Here is a 16,436-nt window from a genome sequence, read left to right on the forward strand (position 1 = left end):
AAATGTGATGTTTTTTCTCCATATTCTTTTTCGATACTTTACAAACAAACAAAAAAAATTCAAGGATAAATTGACAAAGACAAAAAATGCAGTGACAATAACAAAACGAACGAATGTGAACAAAACGAATAAGTTCGTCAGTTGGTTGATAATGAAGTGAAGAATGGAAAAAAACGAAAGAAGAAAGCCGAAGCAAAATGGAAAATAGAAAATTTAAAATTCAATTCGAACAAGACTTTCATCATTTTTGAATGGTTTCACAATGGAGAAAAAGAAAAATTAGCAATTCCAAAATATAAAAAACACGATTGATATTTGATTCGATTTTTCATTTTTTCTATTCTTGGTAACATTTGAAAAGAATTTCAATTTTTTTTTTGAATTCCTAGTTTCCTAACTTTTTCCTTCATCTTTTTGATTTTTTTGTTGTTGTTATCATTTAAATTACCTGTAATGTCAATAATGATGGATGACTTCTGTTGTTTTTTTTTTTTTGATTCGGTGATTCGAAAAAATTGACATTGATCGATTGAATTTTTCCTTTGAAAAAATTTTTGACATAAAATTTCAAAAATCCAAATTTAAAAAAACAAAATCTGTTTTGTTGTCGTTTACAAAAAAAAACCACAAAAGATCAATTTTAATAGTCGAAAAAAGGACTGAATTGATCATCAAACAAATGAAAAAATCCAATTCAGTTTTTGGAATTCAATCAGTTTATCTACCAGATTTTCTTCTTGTGTTTAGTCATTTGATACAAAAAAAATCGATTATGTATAAACAACAACAACAAAAACTTTATTGAGAATCAAAAATCGAGAGAAAAACAAATAAAGAAATTGATTCGAATCGATGAAACAGCTAGAAATAGGAAGAAAACAACAAAAAAAAAAAATCAAGAAATTCAAACATTCAAACCAGAAAAGAAAGAGAAAGAGAAAGTAAAAACGAAAAAAAAATGGCAAGATCAATGATCAATGAATATTTTTTTCTTTCATTTTATTGTTTTCAATTTGATTCGAAATAAAACAAATCAAAAATCATTTCAACAAAAAATCCAGAATATAGTTTGTTTATATCAATCAAGCAACAACAACAACAACAACATCATTATGATCAGAATATTCTTGTTTCAACAACAACAACAATATTATAGCCCTTTTTTCTGCAAACACAAAATTGACGCCCAATTTGTTAACAACAACAAAAAAAATGTCTACTAACACTGATGTATAGGCTATATTAAAATCACATTTCTTTTTCTATTTTTTTGGGGAAATTGATTTTGTTACAAAATTATTATTATTATCATTATCAATGAACAAAAAGAAAAAGAAGAAGAAAAAAAATCATTCATTTTGATCATAGATTTTCACTATCATCATCGACAATTTACCACCACCGCCACCATCATCATCATTATCATCAATATCATCGGGTGTAATTTCAAGCTTCTATTTATAGAAATTGTGAATGAATGATGAATATTAAACACACACACACACACAAGTAATATTTATGTGATTATGAATGAATCAATGAATGAATCAATGAAGGTTTTATTATTTGTTTTATTTTTGGGTTATTTGTATATTAAGAATATTGGAAAAACAAAATGCAAAATATTTATTTGAGGAAAGAAAAAAAAAGTCAAAAAATCATCATCAAGTCAACATTGTTTTCTTGCTAATCATTTGATTGTAATTAATTAGTGAAAACAAACAAACAAACAAACAAACGAAAAAATTAATCAATTTTATTCATTGGCAAATTCACAAGATCCAAATGATCATCAAGTCATAGCAATCATTTTTCTTATTCCTTCCATCTTTTTTTTGGTTAAATGTTTTTGACATTCGAAAATGTGGTACCAAACAAATAAACAAACAAACAGAACCGAAACAAAATTAATCAATCGATTATCAATTACAATGCAAAAAAAAACTAATGATGATGATGATTGTCATTAAATGAGGAAAACTACAACATAATCATAAATCACAAATATTGCATCAACATTTTTTTTTCTCTTTTGGATCATTAAATGATGATGATGATGATAAATGTGTGACAATAGTCAATGATAATAATCAAATGAATAAGTCAATTATGTGGGTCAATTATTTTCTCATTTTTTTTTTTGTTCATAATAATTGATGAATGTCCAGATGGATTTTATCAACTTTTTCACTTGATCGTTTTGAACAACAACAAAAAAAAAAACACATTGAATGTTTATGGGAAAATTTCTTTCTTTTCCGAAAAATTTCCTTATGATTTATTGACAATCATTTATCAGGAAAGGAATTTCATTTTTTTTTTTTTTTTTGTGAATGATGTTGATTTCAATGTCAATTTCTTAGGGGGTATTTGCTGTTTGTTTGTTTTTGACATGATGATTACGTAAGTGTCTTTGTGTAGACAGAAAAAAAGTTGTCAAAATGATGATTATTTCAAAAAAAAAAACAAAACAAAGAATTTCTACCCAACTTGTTCTGTCTCTACTGTGATGTTAATTGAAATGGAAAATAGAAATTCTATGTTGTTGTTTTTCTTGGGTCTACAAAAATGTTTGTGAAAAAAATGCCCATGGCGTGTATTATGTGTTAAATTTTTTTTCCATTTAGAATTGCATCCGAATTAACAAACAAACAAACAAACAAAATAATCATATTGAGGTGTCATGAAGTAGTTTGCTAGAATCAAATTCCGAAAATTCCATTCAATTCAAGTCATTTTATTCAACTTTTTTTCAAAAGCGGAAAAAAAAACAAAATTCCAAAAACAGTTTCACAGAATGCAGAATGAATGGAAAATTAAAAAAAAATCCAAATGGATCAATTTGCCGGTCAATCAATTGTTGAATTGGTCAATTTGGATTTCAAATCTTTTCAAACCATATTGTATCGGAGCAAAAAAAAACAAACAAAAATGCCAAAGAATAAAATTCAAAAGAATAAAGAAAGCTTAAAAAGCTTTCAAAAACATTACCGAATCAAACAAACAACGACAAACATAAAAAAATCATTTGAAATCTATTACATTATTCATGAACAGGAAATGTGAATGGAAACTGTTTTCTTTTTTTTCTCTCTCTCTCCTTATCTGATCATTTTCATTGTCAATTTTATTCTGTTTTATCTCCATCGGTTATTATTATTATTATTGCTGTTGTTATTGAATCGAAACGATTCTTCAATCGAATATAATTACAAAAAAAAATTTCACTAATTTGTAATAATGATCCATTATAAAAACAAAAAAAAACAAGCATTTTCCGTCGATTTGAATCAAAATAACAAAAGAAAGAATCGTTTCGATATTTCGTTTTCTGGTATTGAAGAAAAACACAGCCATACACACAATGATATTCATTTCCGAAATTTTTCTTATCATCATCATCATCATCTTCATTGTCATTTGGAATTTTGTTATTTTTTTAGTTGAAGAACGGAGAAAAAAGAATCGATTCACATTCAATATACGTGACCAATTGTTTTATTCATTTTCATTTGACTGTTGGAAACAATTGGAAACAAAAAGATAGAGTAAGAGATAGAGAGAAAATCACTGAATTTTCAATTGACAAAATCATGATAATGATAAAAACATGCAATGAATTCATTCATTGCAAATTCAATAATTAATATAATGGAACCAGAAACCCAAAAGAAAAATGAATAACATTATGAGTGTGTGTGAGAGAGAGAGAGAGAGAAAGCAAAGGAAGAAAAACTTTATCATAACAACCCAAATTCAACATAAAAATAAAGGGTCCAAATGGAAGTTTTGTTTCACTAGAAAAAAAGGAAAAATCACGAAAATGAATATCGAAAAGAAAATGATCACCAAAAAAAACAAAAAAAAACCATGTCAAAAAATGAAAATTTTCTTTTTCATTTTTTTTCGTTCATCGAATGAAAGAGAGAGAATCGAAAATTCAATTCCAATTTAAAAGATTTGAAAAGGGAAAGAATCCAAATATATAAAGAGATTCTGAACGAAAATAACAAATAAATTGAACAACCGAAAACGGAAAAAAAAATCAAATCCAAAATTGAAATGACAAGAAAAGAATGATGATGATGAAGAAGAGATGAAAGCAAAGGAAAGAAAATTCAATTTTCATCCAAAAAAACGAAAAATATAGAAATCAAATCTAATCAAATTGAATCGATGAATCATAATGATGATCACAATTCTGTACACCGGAATTGTTGTTGGATTTTCGCTGTTTGTTTTCTGTTTTGTTCAGTCAAACAAACAACGAAATAATGGAGAAAAAAAAAGAACAAAATGAACAGCAAGGAAAGGGAAAAAAATTGATCATCATCTATAGGAATCTAGGATTTTTTTCATTTTCTTTTCTCGATTTTGTTGATTGAACAAAACGAACGAAATTAAAAAACTGAAAGAATTTGATTTGGAAAATATTCAGGTCAGAAAAAAAATGAAATTTTTCTCAATTTTTTCAATTTTGATTGATTGATTTTTTGTTGACACTGTTAATGAGTTAATGCCCGGCAATAGCAAACATTTGATGATACTTTGTCTGAGCTTTTTTTTCCTCATCGATAATGAAGAATGCCAATAATTTAATTTAATTATGTCAAGTTGTAAAAAAATGACTAAAATGATGATTGCCATAACATTAAATGGCCATCATCATAATCATCATAAACAAATTGTACTAGACAAGGTCGACAATTAACGATACCACAACAGATTAACAGAAAAATCAAAGGTACATTTCAGCAATGAATCAAAATGAATGAATGAATGAATGAATGAAAAAACAAGTTTGAATTCAACAAATTGAATAATTGAATGTTTGATAAGAATATTTTGTTTCTTCATGATTCACAGAAGGAAAGACAAAACACAACAACAACAAGAAGAAGGATAAATATTTTTTTTTGTTGATGACAATCTTTTTCACATTGATTATTGATGAATATATATTTGCTTGCCTTGCGCGTATGAATTTCAATCAATCAATCAATGATGTATTCTTTTTCTTTTGCTACGTAGAATTCAAATGAAATTGATAAATTTCATCATTTTCATCATCATCATCATCATGATTATGAATGATCTTTTCAGCAAAAAAGTTTTTTTTCCCGAATAATGTTGACAGGTAGAAAGCGAGAGTGAGAGAAAGGAAGAAAAATCCTTGAAAATTTTGCCGATTGTATCAGCTTGTGTTAAAAAAAAAGACTATCATCATCATCAACATGAATGATTATGAAAATATTCAATTTATCAAAAGTAAATTATGATGATCATCATGATCATCATCATTAAACAAAGTCATGTTTGATTGAAATTGAGGAAAAAAAGTTTATCATTTTTTTTCGTTTAGCGATTCGAAAGACGAAAAAAAAAGATTGAATTTTCAATGAATCAGGATTTTTTTTTTTAGAAAAAAACTTTGAAAAAACAAAACAAGGTGCATATAGGTGGATACTGAATAATTTTTCAGCAAATTTTGGAAATTTAATTTTGAAAAATTTTATAAAAACTTTGCTTTGGCAAACAAGAGAGAGAGAGAGAGAGAATCATTCAAGGAACACACTAACCTGATATAATGAATAATGATGATGACTATTTGATTATCTTTTAATGAATCCAGGTAAACAAAAACAATCAATTAATCAATAAAAACACCGACGACAAACAATGATAACACAAACAAGAAAAAACACAACACAAAACAAACACTTTTTTTAAAAGAAAAATAAAATAAAATATTAAAGAATCACAGAATTATAAATCAATTGAATTCAAATAGAAATACAAAGATAGAATCAACTTTCAATTCAAAAAAAAAAATTGATCTTTCAAAAGATGTTTACTACAGTGTAGTGACAACAACAACAACAACGACAACAAAGCATCAGATCCAAAAAACCAGAAAAAAAATCCATTGATTGAAAAGGAAAAAAAATGTATTTTTTTTTTTAATTTTCTTTTCCTTTTCAATCATATTGATGTTGATGATGATGGCAGGACAATGTTGTCATCATCATCATCATCATCATCATCATCAAATAACAACAACAACAACATCATCGTGGTCGCCGTCGTCGTCGTCGTCGTAGTCGTTACTTTTACTCATTATTATTATCACCACTTCTTCTTTTTTTTTATAAAAATATTTTTACATTGGCGTTTACTCGTTTATTTGGATTCAGGATTCTGTATAATAATAATAATATCCTGGCGTCTTACCACTACTATGTCAGTATCATCAGGAAAATAAGACATACACACAAATGGATACTACCACTCTTTCTCTCTTTCTCTAGCATTTTTGTCTCAGTTTATGTTTGGAAATGATCCATCGGTTGATTGAAAAGAAGTGGTTTTTATGTATATATGGAGATTGCCTTGATGATATATAAAAATTTGTAGTTTTTTTCTCTGGTTTAGTAATTTTTTTTTATTATTGAAAAGTAGAGTAAAATTAACCAATGTTCGAGGTGAATCCCGAATATAACAGAATCTAGAAAGTATTTTTTTTTTTAGTTTCGAAACAAGAAGAGGTCCCAAGTTAAACAATATTTTTTTCTTTTTGGTTATTTATTGTGTATAACCTAAATAATTCGATCGAAAGTGGTAAAGAACAACCAACAACCAATATGAAAATCCCATAACGAAAATTAATGGAACCAACAAAAACAACAACAACAACAACAAAAATCTAATACACACAGGAAAGAGTGTTGCCACATAGTTGGGTGAAAAAAAACCGGTGATTTCATAATAAACTTCCACTATTATCAGTAATTTGGTAGTAGTTTAAAAAAAACCATATTGAATTGTAGTAGTAGTAGTAATTTACTAAACACATATTCTTTTTCTTTGCTAAAGAATATTATTGTCAGCTTGACTGTATCGATTATTGTTGTTGTTGTTGTTTTCTACAGACGACATTCGACATTATGTAACATTTTTTTTTCTTTGACGAAAAAAATGAATAACGTACAGAAAACCCTTTTCACAAAAAGAAATCGATCGATCCATCCATCGATTTGAGGATATTTTAAGGAAATAAAATTTTTTTTCTTCTTCCCATAAATAATGTATGGTGTAACCTTTCAACAAGCTATCCGGTGTTGTTTTTTGTTTTGTTTTCCCAACATTAAGAACCATCATTTGGGTGTTGGCATTCTGTGAAAACAAGTGTAGAAAAATGATGATGATAATAAAATCGCTAAAACTACAACTACTATGTTACGTAGAAAAAAATATTACGAATAATGATGATATATCCATTCTATTCTTCTTCTACACACAGTTATGAAGAAAAAAAATGGGAAAAAACCAACCAACCAAGTTTTCATTAGAAAAATTTGATGAAATTTCAATCTTCCAAAATTTTTGTTTGCCATTCATCCGTCAGTCAGTGATTTTACTGTCACATTTTAAAAGCGGAGGGGGGGAATGTCAATGACTTTGTTGTTGTTGTTGTTGTTGTTGTCACTAACCAATCAACCAACATTTCACCAGATATCATCATCAACGACAAAACAAAAACAAAACAGTAGCAGTAAGAAAAATCCATAAACAAGAACCAAAAAATGAAAATTCAAAAGAGAAAAAAGAACCGGAATTTTCTAAGTTATTTTGATGATAATGAAACTAACAAGACCGACAAGAATGCAGAGAAAAATAAGAATAATAAAAAAAGAAAGAAAAGAAAATTCTTATTTGATTTAGTTTCTTTTTTGTTACTATCCTCTCAATCACGTAAATGAAAAGTGATAAAATTAGAATAGAAAAGAATCGGAATTACCAAATTGAAAACCACCAAAAAAAGCAACCATCATCAATCAGGTGAAAAAACAACAACAACAAGCAACAACAAATTCAATATCCAGGTTAGGTATCTCTATCTTTTTCTTTCATTTGTATCAAGCATCATTAGTGCACAGAGAAAAACACGATGATAATAATAATATTAATTTGAAAAAGTAACAACAATCCCTAAGACAAATTCTGTCATTTCATTCAGTTTTGATTGAGTACTACTGACTCTTGTATGATTGTGACATAATAAAATTGTTATATTTGTTGTTGTTGAAAGAAACCAGAATCCAAGAAAAAAAAATAAGTAGGTATTAAATGAAATGAAATGAATCAGAACAAACATGTATGTTTGTCCGAATAACTAGGAGAAAAAAAAACAACCAGAAAGAAATCAAATATGATGGAAACATGAATCAGAATTTCTCGTTACAATTATATATAGTGTGTGCAAAGATAGAAAACAAAACCAAAAAACAACAAACAACAAACTAGGGTTACCAGATTGACGGAGGGCCAGAGGAGGACATTTTTTTTTTTTTTGCAAATGTATCCCAGGCTCAATTAAATCGTTCTTGTGCGCAAACCAGGGAAATTATACGGCCCAAACTCCATGTATTCGTAGTTTAAACAGTTTGGAAAAGTTTCAATTTCACTTTCATATTTTTAACTGTCCCATTAGCATTGCAGCTCAAACAAGAAATGAAAATTTCTAATTTTCAATTCAAAATGGTTCATTTGATCCAAATTTCCAATCTTCTCATAACAAATATAAATTGGGAATCTAATGAAGAATATCTTCAATTAACAAATTCAAATTGGTAATCTAACATGAAGAATATCTTCATGCAACAAATTCAAATTGGTAATCTAACATGAAGAATATCATTCTTCAGCAAACCAAAATTTCCAATCTAACATGAAGAATATCTTCATGTAACAAATCCAAATCGGTAATCAAACATGAAGAATATCTTCATTTAGCAAATTCAAATTGGTAATCTAAAAAGAATAACAATCTTCAGCAAACCCAAATTTCAAATCTAACATGAAGAATATCTTCATTTAACAAACCAGAATTTCAAATCCAAAATGAAGAGAATCTTCATTTAACAAATCCAAATTGGTTAACTAAAATGAAGAATATCTTCATTTAACAAACCAGAATTTCAAATCCAAAATGGAGAGAATCTTCATTTAACAAATCCAAATTGGTTAACTAAAATGAAGAATATCCTCATTTAACAAACCAGAATTTCAAATCCAAAATGGAGAGAATCTTCATTTAACAAATCCAAATTGGTTAACTAAAATGAAGAATATCCTCATTTAACAAACCAGAATTTCAAATCCAAAATGGAGAGAATCTTCATTTAACAAATCCAAATTGGTTAACTAAAATGAAGAATATCCTCATTTAACAAACCAGAATTTCAAATCCAAAATGGAGAGAATCTTCATTTAACAAATCCAAATTGGTTAACTAAAATGAAGAATATCTTCATTTAACAAACCAGAATTTCAAATCCAAAATGAAGAGAATCTTCATTTAACAAATCCAAATTGGTTAACTAAAATGAAGAATATCTTCATTTAACAAACCAGAATTTCAAATCCAAAATGAAGAGAATCTTCATTTAACAAATCCAAATTGGTTAACTAAAATGAAGAATATCTTCATTTAACAAACCAGAATTTCAAATCCAAAATGAAGAGAATCTTCATTTAACAAATCCAAATTGGTTAACTAAAATGAAGAATATCTTCATTTAACAAACCAGGATTTCAAATCCAAAATGGAGAGAATCTTCATTTAACAAATCCAAATTGGTTAACTAAAATGAAGAACATCTTCAATTAGCAAATCCAAATTGGTAATCTGAAAAGTTGTCGTTATTAAGGTTCTCGTTTTGAACATAATCAAGCCACAGAAGGAAATCAATTTGATCTGCGTCTTTAAAATCCAATTCCTTCGTTTTGTAAATTTTAGTCACAATTGCTTTATTGTTTTGGTATTGAATTTGATCCTTATAAATTCATTGCCGAGAAAAATTTTGTTCCATACAGCATATGCCTCAAAACTTAGGCTTGTTTTGTCTCATCTTCGACTATATTATTAAGAAGAATATAATTGTTCATCTCGTTCAGCTGATTGATTGAGCAAAAACGGAAAGAACAAAGAAAGATTTTGATGATAGCTGAGAATCTTCTTCTTTTCCAATAGTTGATTGAAATTGTGAATAGTAAATTACATGATTTCGATTGCTGAAGTTCGATATTATGAGATATCACGACTTATATATCATTTCGAGAAAAAACCACGTTTTCACATTAACATAGACAATGAATGTGACGGAATTTCATTCATTCTCTAAATTGGATAGCAATTATTGAAATTAAAGAAAAAAACTCATACCTTGAAATCTTTGGCATTTTCTTGTAGGATTTTGCAGTTACAATTTAAATCTTTTTTAAGTTCGATTCGTAAATTCGAAATTTAACATTTCAATCAATTAAAAACAAAATTCTTGGGTAAACAATTCGGCTTATGATCCAATGAATAAGAAAAACATCAATCATTTTGTCGCAAGTAAGGTTCGATAAAATGTAAAATGAAAATCAAACTAATCATTCGTATTTTCAATCAAATCATGACACAAAATAAATTTTGGCGGAAAATAAATTTTTGTTCAACACGTTAGAATTTCCAATGGTTATTTTGGCGCCAATTTGAACCGATCAAATAACACGTGATTTTTAAAAGATTAGCAATTAACAAAAATGACAATAATTAATTACAGAATATCGAATGGAAATGAAAACAACAATTTTTGATTTATTATGAATTTGAATGTTGAAATGTTAAATATGAAATTTGGATTTGTTTCGTGAAGATATTTTTCATGTTAATATCCACAGTGCATTTTTTGTTTTGTCTGTCTGTTATTCTGTTCTATTGGGACCGCGGCCTTAGGTTGGATTTGTTATTTGCGGATTTTCTTCATGTTTCAGTGTATGAAAAAGATTTATACTCATTATTCAGCTTGTTTAGTACACCAATAGCATTTACCAATTTTATACACGACAGCTTCAAAAAGTTATTACATGAAGGTCTATTATAATTAAATAATTTTCAAAATTTTTTTAAAAATTATTTGAAAGGAGGACATTTTCATGCTCAAGGAGGACAGGAGGACAAAATTTCTGAAAGGAGGACATGTCCTCCCGTCCTCCCCGTATCTGGCAACCCTAAACAAACACAAATCAAAAAATGAAGAAGACATTGAATATAAGATAATAAATAAATAAATGGATGACAACTATGGTCGGTTATTTTTTCTATTTTTCGTTTCGTTTCAACGGTTAATGGTATATATGGTGCGCATCGGTATTTTTTCATTCTTGGTTTTTTTTCATATTCAATTCATTCAAGAATCTAAATGAAACAGTTTCTACAGAATTTTGTTGTTGTTGTTTTTCTGGTTCTATCATGTTTTTTTTTAGTGGTATTCAATCATTATGTTGGTCGGTCGGTAGATTTGTGTTTTTTTTGTGTTGTTGGTTAGATTCTTCTTCTTCTTCTTCCTATCTATATTCTCGGTATATTCACACACACATGGAAAGAAGAAACTTGGATATTTTTGCTTTTTGTTTTGTTTCAACAGTGAAAAAAAATATACCTTGATGGTGGTACAGTATATTTGGAACAACTTTTTTTTCTGGTCCTACTTCTTCTTGTTTTTTTTTTTTTTTTTGTTCTTCTGATATGCGTGTGTGGTAATGTCAAACACTATTTGGTTTTGGTTGTTGTTTTTTTCTGGTGTATCCTATGCAGAGGATTCTCTATGTGTAGGTTTTGAAAAGAATTTTGTTTTTGTTGTTGTTGTTGTTCAACTGGGGGAAAGAAATCAACCACAAAATAAGAGAGGCAACATAGACCGTATCGTAAAACCAAAAATAAATCAACATCATCACCGAAATCAAAAAAAAAAAAAAAAAAAATAAATAAATAAACAGCAACAGAATAAATGAATGAATGATGAAATATAATCAGAAATAATAAGAAATTTACATTTGAAACATATACAAACGTTCATAAATTTTCAAGTTGAATGAAGAAAAATAACTTTTATATTTGAAATATTTATAGTGAGAGAGATTGGAAAGAATATTCTTGAAACCAATATTCATTGATAAGATTATTTTTTTCTACAATGAATATAACATAGGAAATTTTTATTCATTTGATTGTATCTTGTTGAATGAATCTTGAGCATCCTTAATGAAAAAAGAAATTTTCCGGATCAAAATTATCAAAAGTAAGGTAGCAGCAATGATGGTTAGTAGTAGCAGATTTAAAAAAAATTTTCAATCTTTTTTTTCTTTGAAATGTTTGTAATATAAGTGTGTTTAAAAAGAATTTAATAAGATAAGGAGTAAGATAAATGGGAAAAAACTTGAAAAAAAATTTCTTTTTCAACGTTTTTCGTTTTGAAATCTTAATTATGTTGATTGCTTTTCTCTCTCTTTTGCTTCACTTCTGTTGCTGGATTCCAATGTCAAAAGAAAAAAAAATCGATTGATTTATTTTTAATTATCATTTCAATTTGATGATGATGATGATGTGAATGATTTTCTTCTTTTTCTTCTTCTTTCGTCTACTAATATTCGTTTATGTTTACATTTTCAAGGCTGATTGATTTTCATTTATACAATGTTATACGATTGACTAATTTGAATTGAGATAGTGAGCGTAAACAAACAAAAGAAAAAAGTATTACGAAAGGTAAATTGGAAAGGTGTTTTGGATCAAGATCAATTTTATATATTTCAATGATGGTCAATGAATAAACGAACAATAGAATTTGCTTTTGAAACATTTTTTTCGATTCTATTTTTGCGGATTGAAAATGATAATTTAAGAATCATGCCTGGAATTTTTGTTACCACCACCACCACCACTGTTGCTACTACTACTCCACGGGGAAAACAAAAACAAAAACAAATTTGAATGAAACGTGGAGGAGAAAGGAAAAGGGGAAAAAAATTCAACCAAGCGAAAAGAAAATATATAAATATATTATGATATATATGAAAATAGAGATGATTAAAAGATTATCACTAAAAAAGTCAGCCATCATTATTATGGATAGAAAAAAAACCAGGTAAAATGATTATTATCTTTTGTAGATATACCTGAACTAACAACAACAACAACAACCTGGAAAAAAAAGCATAAATGACTTATTGTCAGCTATTTTTTTTTTTTTGGCGTCATGGTGTTATATATTAGTTATTTTCATTGTATTTTTGCTGGTTTTTTTTGGTTACTTTGGTTGTTATGTCGAATGACAAGTACAAAAAAGACAAGTTTAAGCTAAACTAATCTAAGTTAGTTAGTTAAATTCTATATGATTATAATGGCCAAAACGGTTTGAAATCAACGGTATTTTTTTCGTTTTTTTTTTGCTGATAATCATCATTATTATAATTTATAAATGTCAATGTCAGAAATGTGTGTAGGAAAATATTGGTTGATCGGTTGGTTGGCTGTTTGGTCGGTATTGCTTTGATCCCCAAAATGATCTATTTACCAGGAATATTTTTCAACAACAACAACCACCAAAAACTTATTATTATTATCAGGGATTATGAGAGAAATGAAAATAAAAGTTTTCAAGATACAATTACAAAAATGAAAAATATTGTTGTTGAAACAAAAGATAGACACGTGTGTTTTGTGTGTGTGTGAATGGGAGGATAGACGTGTTTTGATTATGCAAAAAATACACCCACATTATATAAAAATATGCAAAACAAAAACCCTTTTTTTCGCGATGAAATTTAATAACATATAAAGAAAAACAATAGGGAAATTCAATAAACATCAACATCAAACGATTCAAATTAGGTTAGAAAAAAAGAATCAGGAAAAAAATTTACGTACGAGATGTTCAAGATTAAAATAGTGAACAAGGGAAAAAACTTTAAAAATAACTATAGTAATAAAAATCCATTTGATTAAGTAAAATTTCATTTTGTTTTTGACGAGAAAAAAAAATAATTACTTTTTTTATGCTTAACTATGTAAAACTGTGAAACTAAAATAAAAGTTGAAATAAAAAAAAAAATAAAATAAAATAAAATTTTATCGATTAAAAATACTCGTCGTTATCGTTATTTGTAGTAAGAAAACTACATTCTTGTCACATACATACACACACATAATATGATTCGATAATTATTCTATAGTGTATCATCAAATGAATTGAATTGAATGGATGTTACCAAAATAAACAACAACAACAACAACAACATTAACATTATCGTAAACATTGTTTGATTATGATACGAATATACATGAATGAGACAAAATATATATGCTTTACCATTCGTTAATCGTTTGATTATTATTATTATTTTTTGGAAAAATTAATGGAAAATTTCGTATGCTTTTTTTTTACCAAGGGGTTTTTCCCCTGAAATGAATTTTGTTTTTGTTTTTTTTTTTTGCTATAGCAAATTGAAAAGAAAAGAAAAGAAAAAAAGTTTTTTTCAATTTACCATAAGATTGAAGATATAAAAAAAAAGTTTTACAAGTAAATTCAATTTTCTTTAAAAGAAAAATTAAAGAAAAACTACACACATATTGGTAAAAGATTTGAACACATAATCATCTAATTAGCATATTCATCGTCAACATAATCAAACAAACGAACCAAAGAAACAACAACAACAACAACAACAACAAAATCTATCCAAATGGAACGATAAAAAAAAAGCAAGAAAATTCTTTTGGAAAAAAAAGAATATTCTTATCGTGTGAGAGAGAGAGAGAGAGAGGGAAAATCAAGTGAGAAGAAGAAATTCTATATATATGTGAATAAGTAGGATTCAATCCACGTATTATGACCAGTGGAGATACCGGACCAAATATTGAAACTCGTCGTTGATTATAAAATAATTGATTTTATTAAAATAAACTGATGACAATTGAGTTGATATGTCTCAATGCATAAACACCTCTGAGTGTTCATCGGTTTAAATACAAAATGTTTGATTAGTTAATTAACGGACTACATTCCAATCAAGTGATTAATACAAACATAACTTAATTAACCTAAATAACATTCAAAAATATTTTTCATATGTTACATATATTTTTTTTATTTAAAAGAAAAAAAAACCCGAAAAATTTTTCTCCAAACACACACACACCATAACACTGATATAATAGAGGAAAAAAATATTTACCGAGAATCATAAAACTCTGTAGTGTGTTCTCTGTGATCTCAGTGTTTTTCAAAACAGGCAATAAGAAAATGATAACAACAACAACAACAACGGAAAAAAAATTTGTAAAACTCTGTATCCAGAAACGAACAAAAAACCTGTGATGATGATGATGAGGAGAAATTGTTATTTGTCAATGAAAAGTTTTGACAAGCAAACGAACGAAAAGAAAAAAAAGTTACTGAGAAAATACTAACATCTGCACATAATATTCTATTATAATGTGCTTTTTTTTAAAGGACAAAAAAAAAAAAAAATATAAAAAGTGAAGACGAGAAAGTGAAAAAGAAAGTAAGAATTCTTCACACACACCACACACACATAACATTCATATTGTAGAATTCTTTAAGGAAACGAAACGAAAATCTTACAGCAGATAATTTGACAAAGAAAAAACTTTTTTTCTCTTCATATTTTGCCTAAAGGTTTCTCTTTTAAGAATTTAATACATTTAACGTTTTGGGAATATATATTGCTTGGCAATGTGAATAATCATTAGGATGTGGATGTAAAGGTGTTTATTATTATTAACAGGATGAGAAGACGAGGTGTAAACGTGGGCCAAAAAAAAAAATTCTCATTTTTCAATCTACATTTTCTTTGCTTTGAAAAGTTTTTTTTTCGGAAACAAAACAACAACGAAAATATTCAAGCAAACAAACATAAACACCTATACGAATACCTGATTTTCCAAAAGAAAAAAAATTCCATCAATTTGAAACCAAAACCAGACACAAGATAAAGGTTGCTGATGATGTTTGTTTTTTGGCACTGAAAATTTTACTGCAATGGAATGGAATGAATTCCATTGAATAATAATGTTTTCATTTATTGATTTTTTTTCACCGGATCAATATACTTGATCGATTTTAAGCAATTGATTGTTGATTGTTGTTGTTGTTGATGAACTCTTGATACTTAAAAAAAATTCATTAGAAATGTCACAGTATGCCATTCTCTCTCCCTCTCTCTATCTCTCTCTTTCCTTGATTTCGATTTTATTATCGTCATCGTCATCATCAAAATAATTATTATCATTCTTCGATCATCATCATCATCATTCGATCAAACTTTTTCAACAACAACATTCTATTTTTGTGATTTTAATTCTTCGGTTCTTCGTTGGGGAATAACAACAACAGCAACAACAACAAAAATGAAATTTTCATTTTCAATTTTTTTCTGGTTTTTTATTCTCACACTTTTCAACAATCTCATTCAAAAAATGTACTAATTTGTGATAAGAAAATTATTATTATTAAAAAAAAATCAAGTGTTTTCCACCACTAAACACATGACCAGATGGTTAATTTTTTTGTTTTGTTTTGTTGGTT

At 27.4% G+C, this 16,436-nt stretch overlaps 1 protein-coding gene across 3 annotated transcripts in view; it reads right to left on the bottom strand.

Moving 5' to 3' along the window:
* LOC113799122 (protein phosphatase 3 catalytic subunit alpha-like) overlaps positions 1-16,436 on the bottom strand; it is a 33,434-nt gene that overhangs the window by 15,931 nt on the left and 1,067 nt on the right. Inside the window, exon 1 of one of the 3 annotated variants that reach the window (XM_075821477.1) lies at positions 5,580-5,883. The exons of the other annotated variants lie outside the window; for them this stretch is intronic. The gene's annotated coding sequence lies outside the window, so the exon portion shown is untranslated. Of the gene's footprint in view, positions 1-5,579; positions 5,884-16,436 lie in introns of those variants that run through there. 3 annotated transcript variants of the gene reach the window in all.

This window comes from Dermatophagoides pteronyssinus, unplaced genomic scaffold, assembly GCF_027571235.1.
Source record: "Dermatophagoides pteronyssinus isolate colony J.1.1.1.1 unplaced genomic scaffold, Derpt_VIB-CSIC_2022.12 sq0010, whole genome shotgun sequence".
Lineage (NCBI taxonomy): Eukaryota > Metazoa > Arthropoda > Arachnida > Sarcoptiformes > Pyroglyphidae > Dermatophagoides > Dermatophagoides pteronyssinus.